Genomic DNA, 22,541 nt, shown 5'->3' on the forward strand with positions numbered 1-22,541 from the left:
GCACTGTCCTCTAACTAACAGCTGCCTCCACACCAGAGGGGTGATCTTTGGTGGTCGCACAGAACTTTCTCACTTAGGAAACTTCTCATTGGGTGAAATGAGACATCTCATTGGGGGTGAACCTGCCAACACTGCCGGCACCTCTATCCCCAGAAACAAATGACAGAGCAGATCAACCCTGGCAATTTGGAATCCAAATACCACCATTTGGGCCCTGGCCAGTGTGGCTCAGTTGGTTGGGCCTTGACCCGCAAACCAAAAGGTCCTGTGTTGGATTCCAAGTCAGGGCACATGCCTGGGTTTGGTCCCCAGTCAGGGTGCATGCACAAGGCAACCAATTGGTATTTCTGTCTCACATTGATGTTTCTCTCCCTGTCTTTCTCCCTCCCTTCCCCTCTCTCTGAAATCAATAAGAAATAAATAAAAATAAACAAATACCATAATTTGGGCTTCATTTTCTCAAGTTGGTCCGCAAATCAGGAGTAGGCACTAATATTCTTTTTTATGAATTAAATTGTGTACATTTATTTAAACTAAATTATCAACATTTCCCAAATGTCCATGGATTACTTATTTACTTATACAACTAACAATCAGAACTTAGAGATCTAACCAATTAAATTTCTCAAACACTTAAACATTGATTGCAAACTTATTTAATCAAGTACTTCTAAGCATTTAATTGAAATAAAAATTCTTATAAATGCAATTTTCCTGAATATATTAAATACCTTACAAGAAGTATATAAAACTGTCACCAAATTGTTATAACTACAAAGGAAGGTAATCAGTAATTTTTGATTAAAATGAGTTGTAAACATTCAACATGGTGAATTAAAATTTGTCTTTTATCCTTATCTTGATTCACATTTTAGTTCTTATTATTTTCCGAGGTTACATTCCTAAAGTAGGTGCTGATTGTCTAAGGTAAACCGAAATGCCTGTGTACCTTCCTTTTCACTCCACCTCCTTTCATTCCAGCGAGATGGTGCCCTCTTCCCCCACCACTCTGCTGCCTGGCGTGGTGAGTAAGAACACATGTTTCAGAGGAGAGGAGACAGAAGTACTGTGTTCTGTCTGTGCTACCTTGAACACATTATGCAGCATTCTGTTTGGTTTTTACAGCTTTAATGAAGCATAATTATCATAAAATGAAATACATGATTTCAAAACATTCAGTTTCATAAGTTTTGACATATGTGTATATCTGTAAAACAATTATCACAGTCCAGACAATGAACAAAGTGATAACCTCAAAAATGATTCTTGTTTTTTTCCTCACCCTAGGACATTTTTCATTGCTGAGAGAGAGAGAGAGAGAGAGAGAATCAATATGAGAGAGGAACATTAATCCGGTGCCTCAACTGGGGATCGAACTTGCAGCCCTTCAGTCTGCAGGATGATGTTCCAACCAACTGAGCCACACTGGCCAGGGGTGAAAATGATTCTTTATATCCATTTGGTACTTAGCATTCTAAGCCCCAGATTCATCTGTAAAACCATTATGAACATAGCAACCTTATAATGCAATCACAGAACCAGCTCAAAATGGTCCCATCCTGTTTCTAGCAAGATACTGAGCTGCTTTTCAGAGACAACAGACCAAAACTGACCAAGTCATGCAGTTGAAGCATGTGCAGAGGAGAGAACTTTGATTTCCAGGCTGCACCCAGAACCAAAGTTTTGTCCTCCACTCCCTCACTGAACCAAAGGACCTGGACAAAACAGGAACTTTAACACCATAACCCTTACAGGGGCAAAGGGTCTGTGGTCTAGGAATATCTGGTGCTGAAGCCCCTTACTATAAAAGGCCAATCTCCAGGTTCCTCCCATGAAAACTTACGCCACTAGTTTTTCCCCCTAACCCTTTAAAACCCCACCCAAAACTCTGGATCAGGGAGGCAGACTTGGCCTTTCTCACTGTCTCTTCTTTGTGCTTCCTCTTGAAATGCACTTTTTCCTTGTATACTCGATGCTTTAGTGATTGGTTTTACTATGCATCAGACATTCAAACCTGGGTTCAATTACAATAATGTAGTAAAAATTTACAAAATACAGCTAAAGAGTGTACTCTGTAGCAGGAGTGAATATTCATGAACTATCAAATTCTAACTGATTCTACCACTTTTTTAGCCTTATCATCCCCCCTCCAATAAGTCAAATCTTTCCTCAATGTTACAATCAGAAATAAAAGATTTATACATAAGTTTTGTCATGGGAGAAACGTGTTGTGTTTTTTTTTTTCTTGCCAATGCAGTAAAATATTACAGATCAGTGAGTCTATTAGTGTGCAAGTGGGGTTTCCTGGTGATGTGTTTTCATGGAAGACAACAGGCCTTGCTGAGGTGGGGGAGAAAGGCATCAGCAAGGTTGGTAAGGACAGAGGTGGCAAGAGGCCAGGTGGCCTGAGGACGGGCAGCCAGAGACAGAGAGAGTCCTTTATTCTGAGGGCTTATATAGTTGGCAAGATGGGGGTGAAGAAGTTATATATTGATTGACAGGTAAAAGTGATGCCAGCTGTGGGGGCGGTAGAGGGGAGTGTGAAAACCCAAAGGTGTTAATGGGCTTCTTCCTTTGGGCACTGTGGGCTCTTTCAGGCCTTTCAAGCCTTGGGATGAAAGTACAGTTTCAAAGGTATTCTTTCAAGATGGTGGAGAGGATACACAGAATTTCAAGGACTGCTCTCCTTCCATGTTAGCATGGTGTTTCCTGTGATGTTGTAACACCTGGCAATATTATCAGACCAGGCTCAGGACTGCTGAGTAAGTGGGTGAGACATGTCTCCCTCCTCCTCCCTGCCTTGGTTTGCTATCTGTCCTACCTAATAGCTCTACACAAGTTTGTTGAGTTAGCCACAGAGAGGAGAGAGCTGGACATTCTGAACTATGCAGGGAGTGGATAGTAACTACAGATACAAGCCCTAGTGTTGGCTGACAATTGAGCGAATAAATGTCTGAGCATGTGTGTGGAAGGGAGGTGGTGAATCAAAGGCACTGATGTTGACAGGGGACTCAAGAGTTGGAAAATTCTAACTTAAGGTAAAAAGTTTTAAGTCTAGCAAGTAATGCATATGTTAAAACTTTTGTTTCAAAGAAAAAAAGCAAACAAAATACAACCAGAGACATTGAGGGGGAGAACAGTCTAGCAGTGGCCGGGGGGGGGAGTGGGGTGGGGACAGTGGGAAGAGGGGATTGCAGGAACTACTATAAAGGACACATGGACAAAATGGGGGGGGGGAGGGTGGAGGTGGGGGAGGGAGGTGGGTTCAGCTGGGGTGGGGGGGAGGGAAGGGGAGAAAAGGCATACAACTGTAATTGAATAACAATAAAAAATAAATTAAAAAAAAAAACAAAAAACTTTTGTTTCAGAAACTACAGATAAAGCCTGTCCTGGCTCCTGGGGAAACAGCTTACCACCTGGGGCACTGCTAAAGATTACCGCCTGGGGACAACTGGAGGCATCCGGGCCTTTGTGTTCCAGGGAGAGACAAAAGACCACCCACCCCAGCTAAGTGCCCAGGACAGGAATGTTGCAGCTTCTTTCAGGGAATCCTCCCTGAATCTCAAAGCCCTCACCGCACCTTGTTTATTCCCTGTTGTAAAAAGTCTAGCCTGCAAAGAGAAGGGAAGATGGTCTGTTAGGGTATGAACCCACCATCTTCTCAGATTGCCGGCCATCTGAATAAAGCGCCCATAAAGATTCAGTCGCTGTTATTGCTTATTGGGTTTGGTAGTGACAGGCAGCCCGAACGCTAGTGTCTTTTCTGGTTTCAGTGTCACTACCTGAAGGGAACTTGACCTTTCCTCAACAGCTGACACCAGGGGATGAGGATTCACAAAATTCTGTCAGCAAGGAAAGTGCTATGTGACTGAACGAGATATCAGAGAGAAAACTTAGCTCCCAGGAGGAAGCTGTGCTTACCTGAGTCCACATGGAATTAGTCGGTACTCAGTGCTGTAGGTGTTCAAAGTAAAATGACTGAGATGTGGCAGTTCCTTAAGAATGGATTGTTTTCATATACCTGCGTAGGAAAAAGGGAAGAAACATGAAAACCAGATTTTGCCTCCCCAAAATGTACCTCTTTGACGCGAGGGTATGTTTAAGATGATTATTTTTAAGGAAAGTAGACAGAGGAAAAGCTCTGAAAACTGAGAAGTTACCCTTTCTGTAACAGACATTTAATTTATAAGGGGAGCCTTGGCTGGTGTGGCTCAGTGGATTGAGTGCTGGCCTGGGAACCAAAGGGTCACTGGTTTGATTCCCAGTCAGGGCACAGGCCTGGGTTGCAGGCCAGGTTCCCAGTAGGGAGCATGTTGGACAGGCAACTGATCTATGTATCTCTCACACATTGATGTTTCTCTCCCTGTCTGTCTTCTTCCCTTCCCCTCTCTCTAAAAATAAATAAATAAAATCTTAAAAAAAATAATTTATAAGGAGAATCTCCATTCCTAAGGTAGCTTCCTCTCTGTACTTGGAAGAGAAGAATGACAAAAATTCTAGAAAGTGTTATCTATTGAGAAAGCAAGGACTTAAATCTGCAGCACAACGATAAACCATATCCTTATTTACTCTGCTTTTCCTAGTAACCTCCCATAAGTGACTCTGGACCCTACCATCGTTTTTCTTTAGCTGGAGATGGTATTTAAGTTGGAGGCTTGGGCCATTTCAGGAATTACTCAGTTTTTCTGAGTTTCTCCCATGTATACAGGAAGTATACATGTGATTAAATTTCTGTTTAGTTTTTTTCCTGTTAATATGTCTTTTTATTACAGAGGGCTCTCAGCCAAAAACATAGAGTGGTAGAGAAAAAATTATTTTCCTCCCCTAAAAAACTAACTTTAGTAATCCATTTGCATGTTTGAGAAGGAATGGATGGGATTTTATCACATTTTACAGAGTTAGAAGGAAATCCATATCTGACTGCGAACCATTCTCTAATTTTAAAATTGCCATTTAGTTGGTTAGGTCATTGTGAATTGAATCCTGCAAGTTTTCTAACTGTTAAAGTGCACGAGTTTAAATAACATTCAAGCACCAGATGCTTGAAAGCAATATAAGGTTGTCCAAGTGGAATTTGAAGAAAAAAAAAAAAAACCCATAGTACATTAGTAAATGATTCACACCCCTAAGACACACAGGCCTATAAAATATTTTAATTCATTGTTTTCTGACTGTGGATATCACATTTTTAGCATCGACCATTTTTATTGCATTTTTAAAAAAGTTTGTGTAATGGAGACAGAGTTGCAACTATTTTTTAAAGTGTTGAAAACAGATGAAATGGTAATAGATTTAACCATAAGAAATTGCCACTTGCCAAGTCAAAACCATTCAAATATAGGTGCATCCTACTTTGGAATCTCTTAAGAGAATCTCAGGACAGAGTCTACTTCTACAAAGCACAGTTTGTATTGGGTCCATATGTTTTTTCCTGTACATAAAAGACACATTTTTCATTTACACCAATAACTTTATTGATTTGGATATTTTGAGTATGTCGGCTACCTCTTGTGTGGTAGAATGTTGATTATTCTCAATTAGTGTCTTGATTTGATGGCTATCAACTTCAACTAGTCTACTAGACCATGGAGCACCATCCAGCGAGAAATCTCCAGCACAAAACTTCACAAACCACTTTTGTCATGTTCGATCAGTCACAGCACCTTCTCCATACACTGCACAATTTTTTTTTTGCATTTCAGTTGCATTTTTACCTTTCTTGAAATAATGAAGCATAATATGCCAAAAATGTTGCATATTTTCTCCCATCTTCAATATTAAAATGGGTACACAAAAATTCACCAATTTTCTTAAGTTTCTTTAATGTACATTGATACGACATCTGTCACAATACAATCTAACAAAATTGTTTCAAATAAAGACAACTAAGTGCTATGAGAGCCATCTTGCAGGAAAAACAACAATCTTTTTGGCCAATCCAATACATTTGGGGGTTTTCGTGAAGTATCTCTGTTGATTATTTTTTTTAAAGGCATATGAGCAAGTCCAGTGGTATTTACACTGATTTATAGCTGTGTAACTGCCCTTATGTTAGCTTTTTGAAGCTACTGAAATAATATCTGCTGGTGTTTGATTTTTATATAATTTTTAAAGGTATTATCATTGTTGTTTATTCCTATTTCCATTGAGTGACATGTCCTAATTATAATACTCAGGTTGCCCAGGGAGCTTGTTAAATGCAGATTCCTGGAACAATTCCCAGACATACTGGGGGGCTGTGCTTTAGTCATCTTGAGTTGCTATAACAAAATACCATAGAGTGGGTGGCTTAAACAACAGATGTTTATTTCTCACATTTCTGGAGGCTGGAAAATTCAAGATTCAGGTCCTGGCAGATTAAGTGTTTGGTAAGATCCCACTTCCTAGCTTCAAATGTTCTCTCTCTCTCTCTTTCTCTTTTCCCCACCCCCCTTCTTGTAAGGGCACTTATTGCGTGATGAAGACACCACCCTCATGACCTAATTCCTAATGTAAAGCAAGTTACCTCTGGGGCTACAGCACCACCTCCTGGCACTACAATGAGCACAAGTGGTGGGCTCAGCATGGTGGCGCTTCCCACTGAGGCTCCGGCACTGCGGGAGGCACTGCTGGGGCTGTCAGGCTTGGCTGGGAGCCAGTGCTGCAGGGCAGGGCACATCGTGGGGCCAAGGTGGACCACGGGCATCTGCCCCCACCTCCCACCCGTGCACCACGTGCTCCCGCCGGCACAAGCAGGTCCTGCTGCGGCCACCTGTGCCGCTGATATTCTGGGTGCGTAGGGTGAGGTACTGTGGCTGCAGCTGGAGGGTGAGGGGCTGCAGCTTACAAGAGGAAAGTGTATGGATAATTTCTGTTTTCTACTATGGCTGCATCAGATAATATCTGCTTTCTACTTTAGCGACTACATCTTGCTGCAGCGCCACCTGCCGGAAGGTGGGAACCCACTTTTATGAAATTGCTTTGAAACACTGTGCATGACTTATGGGGCTTATAGTATCCCATCTCCATGGTGATGCAACTGCCCTGTGTCCTATCGGGATTTGTTTATAGATCCTTCTGTGGCATTGGCCCTGGGAAGTTAATGCAAACCCAGCGTGATAAGGAATATGATTGCCTCCTGCTCTTAATTCCTACGGCAAGGCCAATTGGGTTATTCTTGCCTAGCTGGAGAGAAAATTTTCAAAGACCAAAAAATACAATTATGATCATTTGCACAGGACATCTGTTATCATAGGATTTTGTGATGAAGCCTGGTCAACTCTCCCTCAGACAGTTTCTAGACGTCCCCAGACATCCTGCTAGACGAAGTTATCCTTGTGGATGACTACAGTGACAGCGAGCACCTGAAGGGGTGCCTGGCCAACGAGCTGTGGGGGCTGCCCACAGTGTGTCCTGGCCAACAAGAGGGAGGGCCTGGTGCCAGCCTGGCTGCTGGGGTCTTCTGCAGCAAAGTGCCACATGCTGACCTCCCTGGACTGCCACTGTGACTGCCACAAGGAGAGGCTGGTGCCACTGCTGCAAAGGATCCACAGAGAGGACTCAGCAGTGGTGTGCCTCGTGATTGATGTAGTCAATGGCGTCAAGGTAAGAAACATTCAAACCTGTAGAGAACTTTTATGAGTTTATTTGAGCCAAACTGACAATTGCCAAGAAGCAAAAGTTCAACAGATTGAGAAATGCTCTGCAAAATGTCAGTTTTGCACCTTACTTTTTACATTATAATCAAATGAGAAGGTGTAAGGGGGTTACATGAAATTCATTGGTGATAGATTGGGGGGGTGTGGAACAAAGAGGGGGAGGCCTCTGGAGATTGGATGAAAAGTAAAATAATAGACACAAACTTCTCTTACACAGATGAGTACAGGATAGTTAACAGTCAACAATTAACACAATATCAATAACAATGAGAGGATTTGTGGTCTCTGCTCTGGTGTGTTTGTTGTTCTGAGGAAAGGGGAAGTTATCTTGACATTTCAAAGGCTTGTTTATTAGGTATGTTACCCTAGGTGTAAAAAGAAGATAGACAGGCTTAATTAAGGTAAAGATTGACTTTTGTGAGGGAAGAATCCAGCTTAGGCCATGACTACTGACCATAAACTGCTTTTAGTTAAATAAATATTCATCTGAGACCACCCTTTGTGGTTACTTTTGGTCTCTGAGTTTGCAAGGCCACCACGCAGACCTCCCCAGAGCTTAGCCGGTCAGCATGTGGCCCCCTTTCCTGTCCACAACTGGAGCACCTTTGAGTACCTGGGTTACTCTGGGGAATCCCAGATTGGAGATTTCCCATGGAGGCTGGTGTTCATGTGGCACGTGGTTCTGAGAGGGAGAGGCTGCAGATGCGGTCCCCCATCAATGTCATCAGATCTCCAACATTGGCTGGTGGCCTGTTTGCTGTAAGAAATATTTTGGATATCTGGGGTCTTAAGATATAGGAAAGGGAGTTTGGGGCAGAGAAAAATGTGAATTGTCCTTTAGGATCTGGGTCCCTGGAGACACACCCCTGCGCTCACATTGGCCACATTTTCCCCAAGCAAGCTCCCTACTCTTGCAAAAAGGCTCAGGCTAAGAGTGTCCACGCAGGTGAAGTGTGGGTGGATGAATTTAAAGAGCTGTATTATCACTCCGTTCTCTGTGCGCCAGATGAGAGTGGGAGTAAATGCTTTCAGTTCTCAGACGCAGCATATAACATTTTGCTATTATTGTAGTCCGAACCAGTAGCTCCTCTGGAGATGGTAAACTGTTACCTACTCTCTTTGAGCAGAACATAAATTTCATGTGTTTTTTTGTGCCAAGTAAACTGATTATTTTTAAAGGAGGCAAGCTTTAAGAAAAAAGTTTTTATCTCATATGTAATAAAATAAGACTAAATATGACATATGAAAAACAAAGAGTTATTACCATCTCAATCCCCACACCCACTTGGGACCCTTTGGGGGTGAGAGAGAAGCAGCAGCTCTATGCCAAGCTTCAGCGAAAGGACTTCAAGTGGTTTTTGGAGACCGTGTATCCAGAACTGCATGTACCTGAAGACAGGCCTGGCTTCGTTAGGATGCTGCACAGCAAAAGACTAAAAGATGACTGCTTTGACTATAACCCTCCCAACAAACACAAACTCACTGGACACCGGGTCCTCCTGTACCTCTGTCACAGGGTGGGTCAGAACCAGTTTTTTTGAGTACATGTCCCAGAATGAAATTCACTGTAACATCCACCATCCAGAGGCCCGTGTAGCTGTGGAGGCAGTAACAGACATTCTTGTTGATATCTCTGCGAGGAACCGGCCCCCAGAGCACCAGAAGTTTATCCTGCAGGGGGGTGGTTCTTTATTTCACACACAATCCAAGAAATGTGTTCGGGCTGAGAGGAAGGCATTCAGCTACAGTTTCGTACCGCTCTTATGAGACTGTACCAACTTGGAACATCAGAAATCGTTCTTTAAAAAACACGTGTCATAAAGTGTCCCTGTATTATACCAAGGAGACCAGCATAAGAGATGGGGAGCCCCTGGACTTAGCCCAACAGGGACTTAGCTAAGTACACTGTCAGACCCACCAAACAGTTGGCTGCTCCGTTTTTTATAAGGAAATCACTGTGCAGTTTGTGAAAGTGATGTGGGATGTGGTAAGGATGCGAATAAGCTTTGTACTGATTTTAAAAACTTTAAAGTTGTTTCCAAATACCCTATTTGCAAAGGATAATCATAAAATGTTAACTCTTGGTAGTCAGGAAATTAAAAACCTTTAAATATTTTTCTGTCGAGATGTGTGTTCTCCTATTTTGCCTTTTATTCCGCCTACCAAAAAAAGTAAATGTTTTATTTTGGTATGTGCAAGGATTTCCAGAGAGGCCGATGTTTGTAAGTGTTGAAATTAGACTCATGTAATGTACTTTGCATAAATTGATAATACTTCGAATGTTGGTTTAGATTTTTCTCACTGTGGACAGATGGGCAGTGGGAACATTGTACTAATTCTTTCACGTCATTGAGATAATCTAGATATATTTGGTAAAGAATGCTATTTGATTTAAAAAAAACCAAAAAACAGAATTACATCCCAAAGACTCTCTCTTCAAATGCCACATATAAACTTGGGCAAACACTCAGCCTACAACAGGGTGAGAACAAGGAATTGCACTTTAAACTCGTTTCCTGAGTGACAATTAAATCCATCTTTTTTGAGACCATGTTATATACTTTTTACACATCTTCCTAATTAAAAATTTAGAGTAATTGTATGTGATGCATTTTATAACTGGTATTTTAAAAAAGGAGGACTGAAAATTCAGCAGGACTAAAGAATTTGCCAAGGTCTGACAGCTACAAAGTTCAGACTGATTTCAAATATGTGATTTCACCGCCATGTTTCAAGCCCTTTGTACGCCTGTTAGTTTTTATCCTTCAGGATCCTTCTGCACATCAGTCTAAGTCAAAAAACAGCAGCTTTACTGTATTAAGGCTAGAAAAATATTGGCTATCTGAACAGAACAGCTGCGTTCTGGGAAAAAATAGACATGATTGGTAATTCTGAGCATGAGTCAAAAGTACTACAGTAAGAAATCACCCAAAGAACATAAAGAACTATCTGAAAAATCTCTTCTTCATCATGATAATTTGTCAGTTAGGCACTGGCTGAGGATAGAAAGAATGGAGTTCTAAGGCAGGATGGAAAGAAGTTAGGGAAAGATCCTAACAAGTGGAGTGAGGAAGTAGGAGCCCACATCCTCTCACCAGGGCTCCCACCTCAGGGCATCAGGGCATGATCAAAGGGAAACAGTTAATGGCAGGAAACCCCCCGAGGTGCTTGTGGAAGTCACAACAAGGCTCCCTCACCACCAGAAGGCCTGCCTCAGAATTTGGTGCCATAAAGCTTGGAGACAACTGCCCCCCCCCACCCGCCCCCCGCAACTCACACACACTTGGAAACACATGTTGGGTTGGCCAAAAAGTTCTTTTTATTTTTTTCCCTATGATGGTTCTAGTAGCACTTAGTTGTGTTTAACTTCATTTGAAACGATTTTGTTAGGTTGTATTGTGACAGCTGTCATATCAGTGTGCATTTTACAAAATAAAAATTGGTGAGTTTTTGTGTAGCCACTTTAATACTGAAGATAGAAGAAAATATGCAACACTGTTAGCATAGTATGTTGTATTAGTTCAACAAAGGTAAGAATGCAACTGAAACGCAGAATAAGATTTGTGGACTGTGTGGAGAAGGTGCTGTGACCGATTGAACGTGTCAAAAGTGGTTTGCGAAGTTTCATGCTAGAGATTTCTCGCGGGATGATGCTCCATGGTGGAGTACACCAGTTCAAGTTGATAGCGATCCCATTGAGACATGAATTGAGAACAATCACTCTCACATGGAAAGATAGCCGACATACTGAAAATATCCAAATCAATAAAGTTATTGGTGAAAATGAAAAACGTGTCTTTTATTTTACAGATAAAAAGCATACGGACTTTTTGGCCAACCCAATAAAATCCCAAGAACTAACTGTCCACGGGTGCAACTCATTCCCCCTTTGGCTCCTGTCCACTCGGGGGCATGCTTTTCGCTTTTTTCCGTGCAGCACCTGCACGCCTACCTCTTTCATTTTCTCTACCTGAGTAAAACTTGCCTTGCTGTCACCCTCACTCCAATTGATCCTTAAAATTTTTCCTGGGTGAGTCAAGGATCCGGAGATCACCTGGAACTCAAAACATCCCATTTCCTGTGGGTCAGGGCCAGCCTGAGGAAATGGTCTGGTAACAGTCCCCCCAGTTTACAAAGGTTGAAGCAACCTGAACCTGGGTTTAATGACCGGTAATTCAGTAGAATCCTGTTCATAAACAAGGCATGAAACACATTTGCTTCTGTAAGTCAAAGGGTCACCGTATATGATCTTTTGCCATTGAGCCCTTGTCTTCCTCAGATGCCAGGGCACTGCTGACCACATCTTCCAGAGGCCTGGGAAACATCCTGCCATAAATCCTCCAGTGAGGCCAGCTGCTGCCCAGCAAGCCTTTCACGTCACCTACTGAGCTGGAAAACCCTTTGTTGTCCTTCAATTGCACCTCACATGAAGGCTCATTTTTTCCCTCAGGATCTTAAATACCATCATGGGAGGGAGCGCTTATTTTCAGCTTCTCCGAAAACAAATGTTCTTATTGATGACACACAGCAGCTGCAGGGAAAAACCTGTGGGATCCAGCACGCTGAGAAATAAGCAGCACACCAGACAAAAATAGATTCAGACTAAATGAAATATCTCGGGAAAAATGTATGTCTGTTGTGAAATAGTCTCATGAGATATCAATAAATTGTTTAACACAAATCTCAATTTATTAGTTTGTCAATGGCAAATGTGCTCTAACATTGAATTAGGTTAAGGTGTTTCCTGGATATTTAATATAGCTCATAACAACCATAAAATAGAAATTTAGTGTACAGAAGGGGAAGAGAGAATCTCCAAGAAAAAAATAGTTATTAGAGATAAACTTTTGAATTTTGAAGGTTTAAAACATCATGATTGACATACACAGAATACTCTACCCCACAGCAGAATATATGTTTTTCTCAAGTACACTTGGAACATTCCCCAGGACAGACAATATCATAGGCCAAAAACCTAAAATTTTAAAAGATTGAAATAATACAAAACTTTTTTTGATCGCAATTAAGTGAAACAAATTGTCAACAGAGGAAAAACTGGAATATTCACAAGTATGTGGAACTTAAACAACAACCAGTGAGTCAAAAAGAAATAAGAGAAATTGCAAAATACCTTGAGACCTGTGGGGAACCGTTCCAGGCATGGGAAATGTGGCTCAGCCCCCACTCAGAAAGCCAGTGGGGAGCGAGGTTGGCGGGCAGGACCCACGTCCATGGATAGGTTCTCCAAATCAGGCCTGCATTGTACCTTGACTACTATAAGACTTGCTCTTGCTAAGACTCCCTCACCGTGAGGCAGCAAATGTTTATTGAACATCTTTATCCTCCTAAAATCTGAGCTAGACCTTCCAGGTATGAAGCATAGCCTGTTTCGACCATTTCTCCTTTTACATTGCAAATATCCTTCTTTGATGTATTTAGCGGCATCCTCTCCTTTGTTGTCTGTAAAATATAACCACCCAAAACAAACCTATGAGGACCATCTTTGAGGTAAGGGGCCTAGAAAAACAATAAAAGCCTGTCAAAGCAAGGGTCAGGGCGCTCTCAATGAAAATGCAAACAAAGCATACAAAAAGTTATGAAATGCACTGAAGCCGTTCTAAAAGGGAAATTTATAGCTGCAAACACGTCATAAAGGATAGATCCCAAACATACTTCTAAATAACACATGGGTCAAACAAGAAATCTCAACAGAAAGGAAGGAAGAATATTTTGAACTAAATGAAAATGAAAATACAAAATTTGTGGGATGCCAAGAAAGCAATACTTAGAGGGACATTTATATCATTGAATTTATGTATTAACAATGAAAAAAGATATCAAATCAATAATCTGAGTTTCCATCTTAGGACACTAAGAAGGAATAGCAGATTAAATCTAAAGTAATCAGAAGAAAAGAAATAAAACCTAGAGCAGAAGTCAATAAAATTTAATAGAATAAATTAATAGAGAAAATCAATGCAACCCAAATTTGAACATCGAAAAAGACTGTTGTGCTAAGTAAACCAGCCAGAGAAAGACACATACCATATGATCTCATTTATATGTGGAATGTAAGGAACAAAGTTAACTGAGAAACAAAATAGAGGCAGAGGTGTGGATATGTGGGACTGACTGGTGGCTGTCAGAGGGGAAAGGGAAGTGGGGAGAGGGGGGACCGGATAAAAGAAGGTGAAGGGATTGGTCAAAGAGCATATCTACATAACCCATAGACACAGACAACAGTGTGGTGATAGCCAAAGGGAAGGGGGGGTAGGAGCTGGGTGGAGGTAGGCAAAGGAGGGGGAAAGGAGGACATCTGTAATAGTGTCAATGATTTAAAAAATATCAATAAAATTGGTAAGTTTCCAGCCAGAGTAACTAAGAAAAAAGGAGAGGACACAAGTAATCAATATCAGAGATGAAAGAAGGGACTACACATCCCATGGACCTGAAAAGAATAATAATAAAAGAATACTATGAACAATTCCATGCCTATTAACTTGAAACCTAGATGAAATGCACTAATTCATTGAAAGACAGAATCTGCCAAAACTCACACAAGAAAAAAAATCAACAAATTGAATAAGCCTATATCAGTTTTATAAATTGAATCACTAATTAATAACCTTAACTTTTGTCCTTCACCTCCAGAAAGAGGTTCCATGGAGCAATTTAAGAGGGACTGAGCAAAAAGGAAAGAGAGAAAATAACTCATGGGCAGGCCCTGCTGGTGTGGCTCAGTTGGTTGGGCGTTGGCCCACAAAGCAAAAGGAAGCCAGTTTGATTCCTGGTCAGGGCACATGCCTGGGTTGTGGGTTCAGTCCCCCGCCGGGGCATGTACAAGAGGCAACCAATCGATGTTTGTCTCTCACATTGATGGTTCCCTCTCTTTTTCCTTCCCTACCCCTCACTCAAAAATAAATACATAAAATAAAATGAAACCCTCACGGACACAGAAACAGTGTCGTAATCGTGGCACTGAGAAGGGAAGGTGGGAGAGGTGGAGGAGGGTATAGCAGGGACAAATGGTGATGGAAGGAGACTTGACTTTGGTGATGAACACACAATACAGTGTAAAGATTGTGTTGTAGAAATGTTCACCTGAAACCTTTATAAATTTTTTAACCAGTGTCACCCCAATAAGTTCAATAGAAAAGGGAAAAAGTGTCTGTGATGCAGGCTACCACAGTAAAGATGAGAAGATGGGTACCTATGTGGGGCTAGTTAGAAATCCAGTTGTTAGGCTGTTTTAGCTTTTAGGGAAATTGAGTCTGATATTTGCATATATTCCTGGTTTAATGTTCTTATGGAACTAGTTAGATGGAAATTTAATAAAGGTTACATGGCAAAAAACCAAAACCAAAACCCAAACCAAAAAAACCTCTGAATGCTGAAGTATGTTTTAATCTCAAGAGAGCATCCAGCACAAATAGAAAGCAACACTAATTTAGAATCATCCCACCACACAAACAATGCAGGTAGTCCTTGAGCATCATGTATAACAGAACACAACTACTTTTATTTATTCTGAGTGATTTTATCCTATTAACAGTGGATCTTATCTGGCGAACACTCCATTTATGCGGTGTTCCCTGTTATTAGAAAAGCTCCTGGTTCATCGGCTCCTCTAAGCGGATGGAAACTTGCAGAGAAATCTTAAGTGTACAGAGGATTTTAGAAGCCCAAATGGCAGTGGAATTAGTTGAGCCTGCAGTGTTGTATGCCACCATTACTATGCAAGGGAGACATTTTCAAGATGGATACTTGATTGGTAACAGTATGATTCCTCAAGTTAATATCTCAAGCAAGCAGAATTAATAACCCCGCTGGCAACAACCGTCTTTTCTGCACACTAGGCAAACATCGGAGTTTCAACAAATGCCATTTGAATGTCTCGGATCTCCTGTTTGTTTTGGAATGGCATGACACTCTTTGACTTTTGAAATGATCATTTCATTTTCTACCCTCGACTGTCATTGATCATACCCATATGGCATCAGGGGCTGTCAAATCCATTATAAAATAGAGTAATGAGGCTTCAAAACCAACTGTAAAAAGTTTACTTCTCTCCGCCCCCGTCCTTGCATCATCTGAATATCTCTTTTATCAGCCTGCCTTCATTGTTCAACTGCCACATTTTGGGTTAAAGTACTATGTCACAGACAGCCCTGTGAGAATGAATAATATAGAGACTGACATAAAGCAGGGCCCCCATGTTTACTGAATGCAATGTTTTTGAAATGGTGACACTCTTAAGATTTCAGAAAGAGAAGGATTGCTTGCATGAACTATTGCCTTCTGAAGCCCTTCAAGAGCATCTTTTGAGTCAAAAAGCTTCCTCCAATAAATAGTTCATCCGCACGGTGCCTCCAAGCAGTCACCAACCTTGCCTTACTATCTTCTTGGAATCTTCAGTGATTGCCAAAGAATTCAAGATTCCTTTCCAAACGCTGACCATTGTTATTTCTCATCAAGTTGTTGTGAGAATAAATGAGATACACATAAAACCTGCCCAAAGTAATACTCTATATATTTTATTTCACAGTTGAGAAAGCAGGTTGAAAGCCTTTTAATTTGAAGCCATACATCTGACAAGTGATGTACTGTGCATGTTGGTGCCAAATTCTGAGCTCTTTCTACAGCACAAATGCCTCTATTACCTGCTACAGAAGTTGATGTGTGCAGGGAATATTTGCATGGCAGTAAATATTTGCAAAACTGTCCCCAAGATGTATTCTTTAGAGTTGCTTTACCCCCATTCTGCTGTTTTTTAGTGACTTGTGCAAACACATAAACACAGGCTGATGCGTGAACCCAAATCTCTTTGGCTACCAGTACAATTTTTTCCGTATATATTTTCCTAGACATGCCCACCGAAAATTTTTCTAAAATTTCTGTTGTATGTCCTTAAAAAGAAACTTCCTAGAGTTCAGAAACTCCCAATTACTTAAATCTACACACATCATCCCCCATACAACTACACGCACGCACACACACTGACATGTACTGTCACATTACATATACCAGCACATAGGACCTATACACAGTGATGGCTGTTGACTGCCCCATACTTCTAAAGATTGGGCTTTTGCTGGTACAACGTAGGGAATATAGTCAAAAATATTGAAACAACTATGTGGTGCCAGGTGGGTACTAGAATTATTGGGGTGATCACTTTGTAAGCTATACAAATGTCTAATCACTATATTGTACACCTGAAACTAATATAATATTGTATATCAACTGTAATTGGAAAAGAAATTAATGTTAAAAATAAATGCAAATATGTCTATGGGTAGGTTCATTTTACCTTTCCAATTACCACGGTCTCTGTTTTCTGTATTTCTATTCTGCCACTGAACTTATGTGATTTCATACCAGTTATTATAATGTACACATAGAAGTAGGAAACCTTTGAAGACTTTACCCAAAGTACTAACATCATTTATATGCAGGGGTTTAGCCATGATAAACCAACCAGTTACGAAATCACCTAGATATATGATAACTCAGCTATAGTTTTCCTCTGTTTTCTCCCAGAAGGATAAAAGGACATTCTAATACAATCTTAAAATATAGATATATTACTATATATTGTGCATGTGATTAGTTTGTCTATAAAAAATAAATTTGACTTTTCACAATTTATTCTTAATGAATCTATGCAAGGTCCTTGTGATCGGGGCTCAATTTTAAAATTATAGCATTTAAAAATCTTACTATATATCTACAATAATTGCTGGTTTTCTCATCATACTACTCCAATAGGACTGTAGATGATATAATTTATTCTCATTCCCAAACTGAAAAATGGAAACATATGTTTACAGATCCGACGTTCTGGCAAATGCCCACATCTTTCTGATTCTTCAGACAATATTAAAAGTTTTCTGATAGACTTATTATATATTATTACTTTCTAGAGCAAAAACATTGTATAAGTTTGATTTTGAAATAATTATCACAATCTCAAGTCCTTGGCTGCATTTGGAATCTGACAATTTGGCAGAATACTGGGAGCAGAAAGGCAGCTGTCCACACGGATTTCATGTCACATCAAAGAAACTATATCTGGAAAGAAGCAACAAGTACTCTAAGAATCACATTCCCTCTCGACTGGAAACTCTTCTCCTTCACATGCTTTACCAACTAGTGGCCTGTAATTAATCTTTATTTCATGTGTTTGTGCTTCAATTTTCTTTTCTTTTTTTTAAATTTAAAAAAGATTTTATTTATTTATGTTTAGAGAGAGGAGAAGGAAGGGACAATGAGAGGGAGAGAAACATCCATACGTCATCTCTTGTACAGGCCCCGACTGGGGACCAAACCCTCAATGCAGACATGTGCCCTGACTGGAATTGAACTGGCGATCTTTTGCTTTGTGGGTCAATGCCCAACCAACTGAACTACACCAGTCCGCTCTTCAATTTTCTTTTTAAAAAGGATTCTACTTGATGGACAAAAAAACCCATAAGTAATATGCAATGGTGTGTTTGCTTTCTATGATCTATTATAACACCATTCCATCTCTTTTCTTATTCTACTTACTGCAAATATAGTTTGGAAGTGATTTATTCTTGTTCACATTTCTTTCTCAAGCCTCTGTTACTTATAAATTTTAATTGTCTTGATGCTATTCTTATGGTTTTACTCTTTTCTATTTGTTCTGCTATATTTTCTATTAATAATCTTGAGGATATGAGTTTTCTTTTATATAACAATACTGTTTCTTTGTAAAAAATGAACACTTACAATTTCTTAAGTGGTATAATTTGTGGAACACTTTAGAAAATTTCTTTCCTATCAAAACTCATTTACAATGCATTTTGGCAACTAAAATTGCTTTAAAACAGATGACTCTTTCCTTCTGTAATTTTAGGATAAGCATAGAAATACATATTCAGAGAGGCAATATTTTGAGATTAAATACCATTAAGTATGAATGTGTGATGAAGTCCCATATCAAATCAGGTTCACTATGAAGAAAAACAGGGGAGAGCATGTTGGTAGGAAAGTAAATTAGTGTAGCCACTGTGGAAAACATTGCGGAGTTTTCTCAAATAATTAAAGATGAAACTACCTTATGACCCAGTGATTCCACTTTTGGTAATATATCCAAAGAAACATGAAATACTGATTTGAAAGAATATATGCACCCCTATGTTCATTGTAGCATTATTTACAATACCCAAGATCTGGAAGCAGCCTAAGTGCCCACCAGAAGGTGAGTGGATAAAAAAGCTGTGCTGTATTTGCACAATGGAACACTACTTGGCTGTAAAGAAGAAGGAAATGTTATGCTTTGCAACAGCATGGCTGGACCTAGACAGCATTATGTGAAGTGAAATAAGCCAGTCAGAGAAAGACAAACACCATATGGTTTTTCTTAATATGTGGAATCTAATGAACAAAATAAGCTAACAAACAAACCAGAAACAGATTCATAAATATAGAGAACAGACTGACAGCTGTCAGATGGGAAGGGGATTGGGGTACTGGTTGAAGAGAATGAAAGAACTAAACAACAACAACAAAAATAAACCCAACTCATAGCCACAGACAACAGTGTGGTGATTACCAGAGAGAAGGGGGGGGTAGGAGGAGGTAGAAGAGGGTAAAGAGGATAAATGGTGACGACAGAAGGAGACTTGACTTGGGGTGGTGAACACACAATGCAATATACAATGTATTATAGAATCATATACCTGAAACCTATATAATTTTATTAACAACTGTTCACCGCAATACATTTAATAAAAGTGGGAAAAAAAAGAAAAAAGAAGGGAGAAGACAACACTGCCTAAAATGGTGATATACCCAAGAAATTGTATCCTTTATACATGTAAACACCTTTTTTTTCTGACATAATATTCCTTTTGGAAGCCAGCCACATCACTAACCCTAGGACCCCACAATTCCCTCTCTGTGGCCTTAGCAGTCACACTGGTCCCTGCCATGTCCCCATCCTGGGTCTCCCAGCACTAGTCTTACCCTATACCCCTCCAGTTTCTTTGTTTTAGTCTAACTTTTGGCTTATATTAAGATCCTTGAACTTCTGTCCTTTCATTCAGGAACTCTCCCATATACCATATAGCCAATAATCCACTTCAGACCTTTCTCCTTTGGAAAGTAAAGGGGTTACAGAGGAAAAGTGAGAATGATTGTGCTTTGATTTTGCCTGGTTTCAGGGGCTTTTCCTGCTGCCTTCATACATCATAAGTGGCTTGAAGTATAAGTGCTGGGCTCTCTATTCCATCATTAAAACCTCTTAGTTAAATAAAAGACCCATTTTCTCTTTCTAGGAAATATATTTCTGAAAGGTTTCAATGGGCTCATCCATAGCAAGGAATTTGGATGTGGATCACAAGAAGGGTAGGGGCATGAACACATTTCACTTTTGCTTGGAGGTGTTTGGGTGAAGTTAGGGCTGCTGTGAGAGAGAGTCCTCAGAAGCTTGTTCAGCCCCGGGCCCCAGGCAATGCAAGGTGCTGTGGTTTGGCAGTGGTGCTGATTAAATCCAAATATCATGGCCATTTGCTGCACTGTCATTCACTGATGATCTTCCACTGTTAACTAGACTGGCCATTCGAGGGTCCACCTGTTTCTCCAAAGCTCCACTGATTCCTGATCTCTCCTTTCTCTCTCTCTCTTTAAAAAAAAATTTTGATTTTAGAGAGAGGGGAGGGGGAAGGGAGGGAGAACAGAGGGAGAGAAGCTTTGATTGGTTACCTTCCATATACTCCCCAATCGGGTACTGAGCCTACAACCCAGGCATGTGCCCTGACCGGGAATTGAACCGGTGGCCTTTTGGTTTCTGGGATGACATCTAACCAACTGAGCCACATTGGCTGGGGTGAGCTCTCCTTTCTTTTGACTTTTCTTCTCTTACTTCTTCCCCCCGCCCCCCAACCCCTAGGAGTTCCTACAAAACCTAAACACAGAGCCTTACCATTTCCCAGCTGTAGTCTTTCAAACATATCTTTCCACTTCCCATAGGTCATAATGAAAATGAAAATATATTCTCAGCATTTTTCAAGTATCTCACAAAATTTACTGAAGATGTTTTAATCTAAGAAAACACAAATTCTCTATTCCAGATGAATCAAGATTGCCTTAGTTCATGCAACATGGCACTCCGGCACTGCTAGAAACAGACCGTATAACACTCTCTGTGAGAACAATGACCTGTTTTCTTTTTAGACAGCTGATTCTCAATCTGTCCGCTCATAGAAAACACCTGGGGGTCTTTAAACACACTGATGCCTGAGTCTCATCTCCAGACTGATTTAATTGATCTGGAATGAGGCCAGGATTTTGGAGATTTAAAGGCTCTAATGTGCAGCTAAGATACACACTGTTGGCCTAGTCCATTTTGGCTTAACTCCCTGGAATCATAGAGGAAAATAACTGTCTCTTAACCTGTGTAGCCTGCATTTTAAGACAAATTCTACCCCATGATACAGCTGCTATTGCTTTGATTTGATAATTCCAAACAGCAGTTTTTCAATACCTCTTTGATTTCTTACAACAGGTAGAGAAATGCTTGAGGGCATCGGATTTGTCTTAAGAAAATAAGAGATCCGTACATGCTTCAGCATTTTTCCCCTGTACGGAACAGGAGGAAGTCAAAAGATAGATATGTCTGTTACTTTAACTGTGGTGATGATTTCACGGGTATACAGAAGGCCCTCACTTAATGCTGTCTATAGCAGCGGTGTCAAACTCATTTTCACCAGGGGCCACATCAGCCTCGAGGTTGCCTTCAAAGGGCCGAATGTAATTTTAGGACTGTATCAGTGGAACTACTCCTTAACTATGAGTAAGGAGCTCTAGATTCAGCCCTTTGAAGGCAACTGTGAGGCTGATGTAATCCCCAGTGAAAATGAGTTTGACACCCTTTGTCTGTAGGTTCTTGGAAACTGCAACTTCAAGTAAAGCATAAAATGAAACCAATTTTACCATAGGCTCATTGATATAAACAAGGGTTAATTTCTATGGCATATCTCTGGACACAGAAACATCACTAAATGCTAAATAAAGACCCAAAACACTTCTAATATTAAACATTGAAATAAATGTGAGCTATATATACTGTTAAGAAAGATGAAATAAAAACAAGAGAATTCCAATTCCTTTATTCCAGTTTAGGGTCATAGGTGGCTAGAGCCTCTTCTAGCTGCTCAGGGATATGGTATTTAGTTAGACATTAATTTAAAAAAAATTATATAGATCTTACTCTATCACTATCAGTGCTTCCTAAATACTACCCATCTAAGTGTATAACAAACTTTTTAAATGATTCATTATTCCCTCTTTTTATTTTATTTTTTAAAAGATTTTATTTGTTTATTTTTAGAGAGAGGGAAAGAGAGGGAGAAAGAGAGGGAGAGAAACACCAATGTGTGGTTGCCTCTCATACGCCCCCTACTGGGGACCTGGCCCGCAACCCAGGCATGTGCCCTGACTGGGAATCGAACCGGTGACCCATTAGTTCACAGGCTGGCACTCAATCCACTGAGCCACACCAGCCAGGGCCTTCTTTTTAAAGATAAGAAAACTTTGTGATCTTGAACAATTTATTTAATTTTTTATGTCTTAGTTTTCTTATCTGAAGTTGATGAACTGCATTGTAGTTGTGGAATAAAATGTCCTTATTCTTTAAAAAAAATGTCCTTATCCTTGAAAATTCAGGCAGGACAGGGACAATTGGGAGATTCCATTTTCATAATGTATACTGAGTGTCACAATTCAAAACTTTCAGAATTATCATAAATCAGCAAAAATCACCAAAGCTTAGGCTTTCATAAGATTCACAAATAATAAGACTGGTTCTCCTGTTAGAACAAAATTAACTGTTGTCCCATCATAAAACAATGCTGAAATAAAATTCATGTTTTTAGAAAT

The 22,541-nt window shown here is 40.2% G+C and overlaps 1 pseudogene; it reads left to right on the forward strand.

Annotated features, from left to right (window-relative positions):
* The first annotated feature begins 6,539 nt into the window (after positions 1–6,539).
* LOC112310289 (polypeptide N-acetylgalactosaminyltransferase 12-like) lies at positions 6,540–9,458 on the forward strand (annotated as a pseudogene).
* Positions 9,459–22,541: the final 13,083 nt, after the last annotated feature.

This window comes from Desmodus rotundus, chromosome X (assembly GCF_022682495.2).
Source record: "Desmodus rotundus isolate HL8 chromosome X, HLdesRot8A.1, whole genome shotgun sequence".
NCBI lineage: Eukaryota > Metazoa > Chordata > Mammalia > Chiroptera > Phyllostomidae > Desmodus > Desmodus rotundus.